The 2400-nt window shown below is 32.9% G+C and overlaps 1 protein-coding gene across 1 annotated transcript in view; it reads left to right on the top strand.

Moving 5' to 3' along the window:
- Positions 1 to 2400, top strand: part of LOC112456291 (delta(14)-sterol reductase) — a 68990-nt gene that overhangs the window by 3477 nt on the left and 63113 nt on the right. The gene's annotated exons all lie outside the window — the stretch shown is intronic.

Raw genomic sequence — 2400 nt, 5'->3', positions numbered from 1 at the left:
GGGATAAATAATAGGGAATAAAAATACGGATAGACAGGGAAAATATATAAGAAATACGAGTGGGTAGGGACTAAACATAATTAATATTTTAAAAATACAAATACTGCAAATTAAATGACGTTTAATACAAAATTAAAATTTCGCGATCGCGAAGTTAAATTTCATTTCTTAAGTCGGATATAATTAAACTACTTAATAAATTACATAATATATAGATAAAAATACATGAACACCACAATTTCATATTTGGTCATTCGAAAGGAAGGTTAAAATTGAAAAAAATTTTAAATTAATTTTATAAGTCGTGCATTCGAGAATGTAAAATTAAGAGAGAATGTGAAAGTTTAGCAAATTGGAAATTTGTTCAGAAAAATACATATGTTATTTATTACGTAATACTACTCATAGAAATTGTATAGAACTTCTTATCTAAATTCGTTATTTTGAATAGTCGAAGTTTTTTCTCTTTCGGGGCAGTTTGTTCAAATTGAAAAGCAAGAGTGTGAAATATCGTCGCAATTTCACAGAGATACTTCATGCAGTCGAAGTCAGCTTTTAGAATACGCACGAGGTAGAAAGTGAGCTTCTCTTAATGAAAGAAATAATTTATGTTCTTACTTGGAAAAATCTCTTGTTTTCGGGGTATATTTTGCATTCTAGCTCACAGTACCTACTTTAGATACTTTTGCATAATTTACTTGGATATTGGGAGATATAAACATAATGAAGTAAAAATGCTCCAGCGCTTCATTAAACTTTCATATTCACATGTTTATTGCGCGGATGTAATATACATAATTTACATAATTTTTTAAAGTTAAGCATCGATAAAGTTGAGGAAAATTAAAAGAGAAACAAATTTTTTTATATTCTTTTATTATCACGAGAAATAATATATACTCATTAAAAACCACGTTGGCTCTTTGCACATCACCTTTGTGTTAATTTAATGCAATCCCGAAATGAGGAACAAACGTTCTTTTCTTTTTTTGAGAGAGATATTGGAAACAATTTTCAAAATTGAACGAGCACTACTTATAATTGATACTTTTATCTACAAGAATGAAGGCAAGATTGAAGGCAAGTTAAAATGGGAAGGTCAGTGAGAACAGTGCACCACCAGCTTAAACGAACGGCAATAGTTTATGCTTGTCGCGCGTAGAAAAAGGGAAGAAACACTTTCTCGATATTGACGAAGGTACTACAGTCGGCGACCTCGTATAGTAGAAAGCGTCGAACAAGACCATAGATACTGCGAGTGGCAATTCGCTTTTATGGCTGTTCACACGGCAGAATCCGTCTAAATTTCTTCTACTACCAATTCATTGAAGCCACACGATAAATTGTTAAAAAGAATAATCAGAGACAAAGAAAAAAAATTTAGAAAACATGGATAATAACGAGAGGATCAGAGGATGCCACATCGAGAAAATACTAAAGATATACTCCACGAGTTTTGTGATGAAAAATGTAAAAAGAACACGATAAAATTATTCATATGTGATGAAATAAGTATAAAATTCATCAGAAATAGTGGAAGCGAACAAATTCAAGTTCATTTTCTTCTGTATTCTCGTGCTTATCCAGCACTGTATCGCTTTTATTAAAACTTTTACTATTTTTCGTATCTTGTCTTGCACGGCAGCGAGTTTTCTTCTAAAAATATTGCGGCAGAAATACGCTAGCCGGCGTCTCGGCAAACATCGTAGTTCTATCATGTGCTTTATTCGGCATTCGGTTTTCTACACTCTACGGTAAATAGCACGGCACGCCAGTGCACTTTGCACATGTTGTGCCGTGAGAAAAACAATATTGCATTTCCGTATCACCTCGCTGTATCTGGTATGTCATGTATCCTGCGCACAACGCGATGTGTCATTTTGTTCGCGGTAAATATGTTTGTTCTCAAGCAATATCACATTACGGACGAGACTGCGGCCACGTCGCGGCGTGATAATTCACGATTTTGCTCGTCGACGCGAATGATTCACATCCTCTCAGGAGACAGAACTCCGTGACTTTGATGCATTGACAAAGGCCTGACACTGTGTCGCATGTAGAGGACATTATAATCGCCGAGTTGATCTCGTATTTGTTTTAGATCGCTTAAATACGATTTTACGTATTCAAACATTGAACTTTTGTAATTTGAGGAACAAAATACAATTCTCTCGATATTTTTGTTTAAAAAAATTGATTTTAAATTTTACAAGATAAAAAAGATACTATTTCTATTTTCTATTGTCTAACTATACATATTTTTAAATTTCACGAAAAAGAAGTTCAATTATAATAAATATAATTGCACTCTCCACAATTTTTAGTATATTTTATGGAGGACAAATTAGAATAGAGATAGGAGAACAAGGAATTGACACAATTACTGTACAATGATAAGTA

Source organism: Temnothorax curvispinosus, unplaced genomic scaffold, assembly GCF_003070985.1.
Source record: "Temnothorax curvispinosus isolate PA1 unplaced genomic scaffold, ASM307098v1 QBEX01006738.1, whole genome shotgun sequence".
Lineage (NCBI taxonomy): Eukaryota > Metazoa > Arthropoda > Insecta > Hymenoptera > Formicidae > Temnothorax > Temnothorax curvispinosus.
The sequence above is the reverse complement of the archived record's forward strand: the minus strand, read 5'-3'. Positions and strand labels throughout refer to the sequence as shown.